Raw genomic sequence first — 10,557 nt, forward strand, 5'->3', positions numbered from 1 at the left:
CTTTCTTGGACATACATTTTGAAGTGACCCTTCGAATTAAAAAGGTTCCTCAGCTGCTTTTGAGGAAAAACATCAATGTGCTTGGCCACTCTGGTTTTTAAATGGTATTCTGAACTAAAGCAAGGATTGTTGAAAGTTACACTCTAAAAAGAGCTGGGTTATTACTTTGACTAAACCCCTGGGTCAATTGCTTTTCTATGAAAAATGGGTTAAATATAACCCATATTGGGTCATTTTCCGTACCCATTACCTGGGTTATTCGCTAGACCCACATCAGCACCCAGGCCCTGGGTCATTTCAACCCTGTAATCTAAGTTATCTTGTCAAGATATTTGAATTTTGAATTTTACCGCCCGGTCGCCATTGCCAAAACGGCTACCAGTAGACTACCAACGTCCAGAAGAAAGGACACCGGATGGCATGTGAAAGCATTGTTTCGGTAAGTGTGCGCCTTTTATTACATATAAACTTGCCATATTGCTTTTCGCGGTGTAAATATGCGTCAGCCGTGAGTTCCTGTTTGTGGCGAGTATATTAAGGCACATTTCATAGAAAGCTATACCCATTTCGAATAGGAGGAAACGGTAACTACTCTTTTAAGGGCAAGGAGCAAATGAATAAGCACTTTGTCATAACTGCAGCGGTTTTGCTATCCTGTGGTGGATTTGGGAATATATTTGCTACATTTCATTGGAAAGTAGTATGTTCGTCCAGCCTTCGTCCAGGTTCTGTCAGTTAGCTAATAACCAAGACACTACGGTAAGTCATAATGTTAGCCCCTCTGGGATTCATTTGGTTGCTATTTCGCATAGCTTATAACGGCTGGTTGGCTGTCAGTGGTTGGGCAGATTCTTTTAGGTACTGTACTGTGTCTACTCAACGATAAATTGAGGTTCAGTACACAGTGAGGCGATATACTTTCTATACGGGCTGTGATACTACTAGCCTAATGCAGGACGCAACTGACACAAATCTGAGAAATTAGCTAACTATATCTAGCCGCTACCTGGCTCCACTCGACCTAGAATTCAGTTCATAACGACAGCATTTTCGTTTGGGGTCCGCAAGCTGGCATCTGGAGACTGTCTTCGGTTTCCACAAGTGTCATGTTAGTTCTACATACTGTAGGGGAGTCGACGGGCTTTCTTCTTTTTCTGTGTCAACTAGAACTAGTTTTATGAGAGCAAGTGCTTGTGTTGTGTGACTTCTCCTGACTCCTGCGATGTTCTTCCGAGCTCAGCTCACTGCGACTTGCACCTTTCACAAGTCCGAACTCTGATAAAGGCAGAGGGAGGGATAGCTCGCGCATGAAATATTACCGGTATGTTAGGTGTGGTAAGTCGCATCATGTGCTTGGTCAGCTTGCTTGTGCAAGAAAATGTTGTCGCGACAATTGTTTATTGTTTGTGTGTCAACTGGCGTTTCTTATCTCGTATGTGCTTTGCTTGCTTGGTTAGAGTCGTAGCTCTACCACAGATTCTGTAAGAGACTGTGGCTCTACTACGTAGCTGTTTGATAAATGCGGATGAAGGCTACGCGTGGAAAACGTGTTTACATTCACCAGTCGTTGTGTTCCAAAATTACGGAGGGAATAGTTATCCAATTTCTTTCATTCACGAGCAGGGATGTGTTGCTTTGTTGACGCTACAGGGAAGTTTCCTGGTTTAAAGAAAGTTGTGGCTATAGGCAACAGCTACTTCAACAAGCTTTGCATGAAATCGTGCGTGTGTAACTTAGTTCTAGTGTGAGTGTGTGATATTGTACTCTGCAGTATTTACGAAGAGACTGGTTGGTTTATAGTTTTGTTTATGTAAATGAAAAATGTAAAGTTGTGTGTAGTAGTGAGACAAAAGCCTTTCATACATTTATTTAAGGTTGTCTGTTGTCTGTTTGAAGGTGTGTCTGCAAAGCTCTGAAACGTTTTGTCATTTTTGTCTCTTCTGCTCTGGATAAGGTGGACTTCTCTCCTCTGACCTGTTACCAAGACAGCTGGGTGTGTAGGAAACTGGAACTAAGTCACTGAAGAAGTAAACCGATGAAAACCGATTTGGATTGTCTGAGAGATGTAAGTCAGTGAGTTCAGGATAAATGTGTATCAACTGTATTGTAGGCTTATTACTTGAACAATAAAATCACAACAACTGCTTATTTTTCAGCTGTAGGACACAAGTAAGAGGAGAAGAATGCTGCTCAGCTGGGTCGGCGTCGGCCACACTACTTATTCAAGAAGCCCTTAAATATCATCGGCATGTATGAAGTAAGTTTTTAATGTCATGCACAACAGCAGGCGTGAATGCGCTCGCACACGCGCGCGCACACACACACACACACAAACAATGAGAGCTGGCCTGATATTGTTCTTTGATGCTGTGAATGTGTATGGAATGACTACTGTCTGGTGTCACTTCAGACAATTTTGCTACGGTTTACTGTATGTTCTGTCTATCTGTCTGCCAAACTCTCTAACTTGTTGTCTGTCTTTTTGTCTTCCTCTTTGGGCACCGGCAGGCACAGTCATTCCGGTAGTCCGTTCCTCGATGGACGTGATGACCTGGCACCAAAACCGCTTAAAGTGTATGGAGCTGTGTCTGCATCGAGGAAAGAACGCGGCACTGAAATGTGAGTGTATGATCCAAGAATTGTAAACATGTGTACCAGTTGTACTATATATTTCAAAGTAAAATCCCAATTACTCATAGTTCTTTTTCTGCTGTAGGACAAGAGGACTACTGCTCTACTGGGTCTGTGACACTACTTATCCGAGGAGTCCTCAAACATCAGGATGTAGGAAGTAAGATCTTTTTATGTCATGCATAACAGCCCATGCGTGCACACACACACACACACACACACACACCACACATATGCTCATACACACATGCGGACACATGCGCATGCACAGCCCCACTCTACACCACACACAGATAAACACACACAACCTTAAAGGGACACTGTGTGAGATTTTTTAGTTGTTTATTTCCAGAATTCATGCTGCCCATTCACTTATGTTACCTTTTTCATTAATGCTTACCACCACCATCAAATTCTAAGCATTCATTATGACTTGAAAAATTGCACTTTTCATACATGAAAAGGGGGATCTTCTCCATGGTCCGCCATTTTGAATTTCCAAAAATAGCCATTTTTAGCTGCAAAAATGACTACTTGGACCATGCTAGAAAATATTTGTTTATTACTTAGTAAAACTTTCATGCAAAGATCAAATTTGGCAATAGGCAGCCCAGTTTCAACGAGCAGCATAGTTGCAGTACCTTTTTTGACCATTTCCTGCACAGTGTCCCTTTAAAGGAAAATCCCTACTAGTTTCAACATCCAATTACATTGTTCTCACTACCACTGGCTTGTCAGGACCCAACAACGCAGTTCAGGATAAATGTGTATGTCAGCTGTATTGTAGGCCTATTACTTTAACAATAAAATCACAATAACTGCTTATTTTTTGGCTGTAGGACACAAGTAAAAGGAGAAGAATGCTGTTCAGCTGGGTCGGCGGCCACACTACTTATTCAAGAAGCTCTTGGATATCATCGGCATGTATGAAGTAAGTTTTTTATATCAATGCACAACAGCAGGCGTTAATGCACACACACACTCACACACACACACACAATGAGGCCTGATATTGTTCTTTGGTTCTGTGAATGTGTATGGAATGCCTACTGTGTGGTGTCACTTAAGACAATTTTGCTACGGTTTACTGTATGTTCTGTCTATTTGTTTGCCAAACTCTCAAACTTGTTGTCTTTTTTTTTGTCTTCCTCTTTGGGCACCGGTAGGCACAGTCATTCCGGTGCAGTCAAGTCAGAAATAACATTTTATATACCAGTGTGTGTGTGTGTGATCTTAGGCTCAGCACTGCCGCAAACAAAGTTTCAGCACTTATCCTCCTCGACCTCAGTGCCGCCTTTGACACGATAGACCACAACATACTAATTGACCGCCTTGAATCTTGGGTAGGCTTGTCCGGTCACGTCTTAGAGTGGTTCAAAACATATATTACAGGAAGGCAGTTTTTTGTCACCATCGGAGAATACGTCTTAAACAAGTATGATGTGCCTTTTGGAGTTGCTCAGGGTAGTTGCTTGGGCCCTCTCCTCTTCTCTCTATATATGTTGCCCCTGGGCTCCATCATCAGAGAGCACAATGTTGATTTTCATAGCTATGCCGATGACACTCAACTATATATCTCTGTCGAGCCTAGCCAAACCACTGGCATTCATGCCTTGACTAAATGCATGTCTGCCATCACAGATTGGATGAACAGTAACTTCCTAAAATTAAATGAGGATAAAACCGAAGTGTTGCTCATTGGGCCTAAGAAAAAAACGTGCAAAACTCCACTCAAGCCTAGGTGACCTAAGCATACACATTAAAGATAAGGTTACTAGCCTAGGTGTGGTCATAGACTCGGATTTGAGCTTTGAGCCTCACATCAACAAGATAACAAAATCTGCTTTTTTCCATCTTAGAAATGTCAACAAAGTGCGCGGCTTGGCCCCCCGACAAGACGCTGAGAAACTTATTCATGCCTTTTTCACCAGTAGGATAGACTACTGCAATGCTCTCTTCTCTGGTCTCCCAAAAAAATTAATTGACAAATTGCAACTCATTCAAAATTCTGCGGCAAGAATCCTAACAAGAACCAGAATGAGAGAGCACATCTCTCCTGTCTTGGCAGACGTGCACTGGTTACCTGTCTCATACAGAATCGACTTTAAGATTCTGCTCACAGTATTTAAAGCATTAAATGGACTTGCCCCTAGTTATATCTCAGACATGCTCTCTTTTTATGCCCCTGCTCACGCTCTCAGGTCCACTGATGCCAAGCTGCTAAGGACCCCCACCCCCCCGCAGAAGAAGATCGGCGACGCCGCGTTTGCCTGCTATGCGCCCAAGAGATGGAACGCCCTCCCCATCGAGATCGGATCAGCCACCTCCGTCGACTCCTTCAAGAAGCAGCTGAAGACCCACCTCTTCATCCTTGCCAACTCCTAGCTGCCAAGGCGTCATAGTGTCCCAGCTGCCGCAGCGCCCTTACTACTCGCAACCAGCCCTGACAGGGGGGCTCCCCTAGGTGGCCGCTGGTCTCTGCCTGAGGTTTCTTCCTGACTATAGGGGGTCTTTTTTCTCAGACCTCACTCAGCTTTTTTTTCCCCCTTACAAACTATGAATCAAGCGAAAGGGAGTTTTTCCTCACCCCTGATGCCACCAGGGGCCGCACCTGAGCGCCCAATCTCTGTGTGACTATCTATGATTTATGATAGGCCCAGCCACTATGGACCTTACACATCTAAGAATCCTGGTCCTAACCTACGTTGACCTTATGACTCTACATTCTCTGTCTATCTCTTCTTCCTCTGCCTTCCTGCTATATATATATATATATATATATACACACAGTATATCACGAAAGTGAATACACCCCTCACCGTTTTGCAGATTTTTGAGTATATCTTTTCATAGGAAAGCATTACAGAAATGTAACTTTGACACAATGATTAGTGACCTTTTAACAACATATTTAACCGCTTAAATTTCTTGTTCACTCAGAAAAAAGCAAAATACAGCCATTAATGTTTGAACATGTACTCACAAAAGTGAGTACACCCCAGATTAAAATCCGGTAGAGAAGGGGCTATGTTGGCTCGAATCGTCTCGAAATGAAAAGGGATGACAAGGGAGGTCATCAGTGTGCGTTTCAACCTTTCTTTGCATTGAACTTTTACATTTTTGAGTCTGCATCTGGCTTAAATAGATTGGTGTGAGATTTGAATGCAATCCTATGGAGAATATCATGATCTGCTTCAGTAGTCCTTTTAACCCCTTTTAGCAGAGCCTATGTTTTAACTTTACTGTCACCAATATTGTAGTGACTGAGTTTTAACCTGTTACTTAAGGCTCTTGGTAATGTCGTAGCAATGTTGCTGTGATGTAGTTGAGTCTTTTCGGTCATGAGTGATCAGTCTTGCTGATAACCCATCTTTGCAAAGAGGCTACAAAGATGCATGTAAATTCAATTAAGGGTTTATTGCTTCAATGCTATGATGTGTTAATGCTACACTGCTGTGATTTGCATCTTTATAGTATACTTTTATGAATTTTATTGTTAATTATCTACATTGTTCAGCAATAAAAAAGAGATCTGAAATATTATGCATTCTTGTATTTTGTTTTTTAAATTGATCTCAATTGTATTGGTAAACAATTCTGGTATATTTCACCTTAATGTACTAATGTAAAGTCATAATTGTTTTTTGTAAATCTCCTTGCAATTTAAATACCCAATATTGGGTTAAAGTATGAACCCAACAAAGAAGTCAATATGACCCAATAATGTGGTAGTAGGTCTGACCCATGTAATGGGTTCTTTTAACACAGCAATTTGGTCAGAATGACCCATTTAGTTGGTTTAGAGGAATGACCCAATCTGAGGGTTAAAATATTTTAACCCAGGCAAAGGGTAGGCCCAATACTGAACCAGGGCCTGGGTCAGAAAATAACCCAATTTGGGTTGTTTTTGACCCAGCCTTTTTAAGAGTGTAGTTGAAAATAGACCGTCTCTGGTTAAATTAGTTCTACACCAAGCCTTTAGGTGGCAGTAAAACGAATGGGCACAATGCGAATTCCACACACAAGCCACAAAGAAGCCATCAGCCGCGGTCAACAGCACCTTCCTGATTGAACAGAACCACGCGTTGTCTGTGTGGTTTACAAGTTTCTTGGCGATATGGGGGGAAAGTTCCTCACATACCAACGGAAAATGGGATTCATATACATGTAAGTACATTTTACTCAACTGTGGTTTAAAGTTTCAGTACTCAAGAGCGATTGAATAGCTCCTCTGAACACAGATCCGCCATTGCTAAGTTATGGCACAGCCGCTTTACATAGCTGGTAGCTCAAGTCCCCTCAATGTGACTACACTAGTTGCTGCTGTACGCTAGGAAATTCTGATGACTTGCGAGCATCGTAATGACAAAATGCTGTGGTGAAACAGTGAATATGTTAACTATACTTGTTGATGGTAAATTGTTTGACATTGCTAGTTCTCAGTTGCCTTTCCCCTGCCTAAAGGATTCCCTGATTGACGCTCCCAACCCAGGACGCTCCCCTTTCATCTCGCTCCCACTAGCCAGACTATCGGTACCACCGCCATATGGCGGAGCTAGTTATGTTGTTGATGTTAGTTTTTTGTTTCTAACCCTAACCTTAACCCTAACCCTAACCCTAAATTGCTTGTGTGTGGCAGTATATGATAATACGTGAAATATAATCGGGTGGGACTACACGTCCGGGAGTGATAGAAACACCTGGGACCGCACGTCCGGGAGCGATCTCAGTTGGGAGTCTCCATCCCCCACCGTGCCTAAAGATAGACAAAGGCTACCGTTAGCATGCTATTGCGTTAGCTCATCAACTAGATGCTGGGCACTGCTCATTTTTCACGTCTGCCCGGCATTTCGCTGATGAACTAACGCTTAGACGCCTTGCCAATGTATTTTACAGCGGCAAAAATGCATCTAGGCGACGTTGGAAAGACTGGTGTGCCGTCTGGGTATGTTGGTTTTCAGTGCTGGGCAGTAGCTAACATTCTCTAGTAGCTTGGTCGTAGCGTCACTACTATGTATCGAGTAGCTAACATCCCTTGAAACACCTTGCCCTTTCACCAAACCGACCGATTCTTCCTTGTTGCGTTCTATACTGTCAATGGTTCTATATTATGAAAGCTAACTGTGAGGAGTTCTGGCGGCAGCTCTCAGTAACGCGAGCCCAATGTATCAGCGCGAGCTCAATGTCGACCAGAGTGGTCAAGTTGAGCACGCCACCCCGAAATCAATGTGAAATACCCTGCCATTTGCAACAGTAGGCAACCTGTCCTTTAAAAGTATGGGTCCTCAAAACAGCACTTGTTGCACAAATAAGTGTAGATGGCCTCTTCAAGAAATTGAAATTATGTATGGTCACTTTTTCTTATTGTTTCACGTGGAGGTCTACTGACCTTGTCTAAATAATGTAGGCTAGTTTATGTACATGTATTATATTAGGACCCAAGGTTAATGGGTTATTCTATTTACCATGTTTTCACAGGCTGCTGTCTCATAATATGGCGAAGACGAGTCACCTGAAGGCCTAACTCGCCATAGAAGACTGAAAGAATGTAAGATTAACTTCTTTGTGACCAATATGACTTGCTCATTGATACATTTGCTATGTCAATATGAGGTGCATGGCAAAATATTTAATTTATTTGTCTCGCTTCTAGGAGCTGTAGAAACAACAGGGTGTTCTTTTTCAGGGTATTCTTTTTTATAGAACTGGGCAGGTCATTTATTCGTTCCCCTTGTTTTTTGAAGTGTCCTGCAGGATGCTGTGTCCTGCAATCCTGTGTGCTGTGCTACAGACGCGTGTGGAGGTCAACCCAAAATGGGCACAGTCTCACCACAGAAGAGTGAAAGAGGGTAAACTTAACCTATAGCCTACGTCAGGGTCGGGGAACGTTTCTCATTCGAAGGGCCGCTTCAAATTCATCCGAGGGGCCGTAAAAGTCCTCCAAGGGCCGTACTATGAACACAAACCAGGATTTTCCCTTTCACTTTAGGCCTATATTGAAGGCAGCCACATTTAAACAAACGCCACCTTCTTCAGGTTCCCTGAATATAACTTAATTGTATTGCAAATGTATTTTCTAAGATTCCTTTACAAAATATGTCATATTTCATGTGAAGCTGAATAGCATTAAAATTATATCGGGGGGCCAGATAAAACTGCCTCAAGGGTCGCAAACGGCCCTAGAGACATAGGTTCCCCACCCCTGGCCTACATTGTCAATATGACTTGTGCTACTTTATAGATAAGTAATCAATGCTGTGCATTGCTATGTTTTGATTTATTTTCTTACATCCTACAGATCCTGGCAGGGAGACGGTAGTGTCCTGCAGAATGGTGATGGGCCAATCTTACAAGAGACCACAGAAAACTGATATAGTGTAAGATTATCCCTGTTGGGCTCAATAGGTCTTGCTTATTGACATATTTGCTATGTCAATATGAGGTGCATGGCAAAGTATTTATTTATTTGTCTCGCTTCTAGGAACTATAGAAACAACAGTGCCTGCTGCAGTATAACGAGGACACCCTGAGCAGAGAGCTCCAATAGACCCAGGTCCAGTGTCTTGGCAGGGTGAAATGGCACTGATATGGGTATGTACTAATGTCAGTTAAAATGAATGAATGAATTAATTCTCATATCTGAATAATGTGAACACTGGATTTACCACACACACACACACACACACACCCTAGGCCTAGATGATTTGGACCCAAGGTTACTTTTACCACAGCTCTGGCACATCAATTTTCATTTGTTTAATAACTGGTCAGGTAATTTATTCATTCCCCTTGTTTTTTTTTTTGTAGTGTCCTGCAGGATGCTGTGTCCTGCAATCCTGTGTGCTGTGCTACAGACGCGTGTGGAGGTCAACCCAAAATGGGCACAGTCTCACCACAGAAGAGTGAAAGAGGGTAAGCTTAACCTATAGCCTACGTCAGTGGTGGGGAACCTTTCTCATTCGAAGGGCCAATTCAAATTCACCCGAGGGGCCGTAAAAGTTCTCCAAGGGCCGTACTATGAACACAAACCAGGATTTTCCCCTTCACTTTAGACCTATATTGAAGGCAGCCACATTTAAACAAACACCACCTTCTTCAGCTTCCCTGAATATAACTTAATTGTATTGCAAATGTATTTTCTAAGGTTCCTTTACAAAATGTCATATTTTATGTGAAGCTGAATAACATTAAAATTATATCGGGGACCAGATAAAACGGCCTCAAGGGCTGCAAACGGCCCTCCAGACATAGGTTCCCCACCCCTGGCCTACATTGGCAATATGACTTGTGCTACTTTATAGATAAGTTCTCAATGCTGTGCATTGCTATGTTTTGATTTATTTTCTTACATCCTACATATCCTGGCAGGGAGACATAGTGCATGAGACCATAGAAGACTGAAATAGGAGATTATCCCTGTTGGGCTCAATATGACTTGCTTATTGATATATTTGCTATGTCAATATGAGGTGCATGGTGAAGTATTAATTTATTTGTTGTTTCTACAGCTCCCAGAAGTGAGACTGAGTGCCTGTTGCAGTATGACGAGGACGCAGTGACCAGAGACCTTCAGTAGACCCTGCTGGCATGATTGGCGTCTGAAGAACATGAAATCAACAGCAATGTTTATAATGTTGTACATACCTGTATAGTCTGTATTAAAAGGCAGTACCTGTAGTATTTTTCCTCTTACTTTCATATTTACCACATATTTACTATGAATTGACAACTTTTACTAAAATCCATTTTTGTATGTGCCCTGACTAAAACTATCCTTAAACCTAACCTGTCAGATGTAACAACAACCTGCTCTTAGCAATGTGGCAGCAGTCTACTTGGATGCAGCGGGGAACATAGAACCCTTTTTTGAAAAAGCATTGTATGTTTCTGAGTTTTATGAATTGTGCCCTTCCCAAACATCATGCA

At 42.3% G+C, this 10,557-nt stretch overlaps 2 long non-coding RNA genes across 2 annotated transcripts; both read left to right on the forward strand.

The window, feature by feature from the left end:
• The first annotated feature begins 163 nt into the window (after window positions 1-163).
• On the forward strand, window positions 164-2,246 carry LOC134435785 (uncharacterized). The gene is made up of 3 exons (XR_010032094.1): window positions 164-439; window positions 1,955-2,065; window positions 2,157-2,246. It is a non-coding gene; the product is annotated as an uncharacterized LOC134435785 (long non-coding RNA).
• Window positions 2,247-6,625: 4,379 nt separating this feature from the next.
• Window positions 6,626-10,308, forward strand: LOC134436395 (uncharacterized). The gene is made up of 7 exons (XR_010032199.1): window positions 6,626-6,798; window positions 8,110-8,179; window positions 8,376-8,480; window positions 8,930-9,008; window positions 9,113-9,222; window positions 9,439-9,543; window positions 10,140-10,308. It is a non-coding gene; the product is annotated as an uncharacterized LOC134436395 (long non-coding RNA).
• Window positions 10,309-10,557: the final 249 nt, after the last annotated feature.

This window comes from Engraulis encrasicolus, chromosome 20, assembly GCF_034702125.1.
Source record: "Engraulis encrasicolus isolate BLACKSEA-1 chromosome 20, IST_EnEncr_1.0, whole genome shotgun sequence".
In the NCBI taxonomy this organism is placed as follows: domain Eukaryota; kingdom Metazoa; phylum Chordata; class Actinopteri; order Clupeiformes; family Engraulidae; genus Engraulis; species Engraulis encrasicolus.